We start from the raw sequence: 293 nt of genomic DNA on the forward strand, positions 1-293 counted from the left end.
CAATGTGGGTCAACCCGCTTTATCAGCCCGGCCCCACCGGCCCGGCCCTCGCCTCTGGCTGGCCTCTGCGCCAACGCCATGGGGCCGCTGCGCGCGTGTCGTACCGGCTCAGGACGATAAATTAGACCGGATTATTAAAGAGTAGGTGAGTGCGGAACCTTTAGGCGATGTGTGGCTGAGGCCCGGGGGGTCGGTGAGGCGCGGCGAGTGGCCGTGGGGCGGGGCGAGGCGCGGTGCCAAAGACAAAGGCATAAACTCGTCAGCGCGCCACCCAAAACACCATCCTGGCGAGA

Source organism: Frankliniella occidentalis, unplaced genomic scaffold (genome assembly GCF_000697945.3).
Source record: "Frankliniella occidentalis isolate FOCC.00 unplaced genomic scaffold, Focc_3.1 Scaffold1786, whole genome shotgun sequence".
Taxonomy (NCBI): Eukaryota; Metazoa; Arthropoda; class Insecta; order Thysanoptera; family Thripidae; genus Frankliniella; species Frankliniella occidentalis.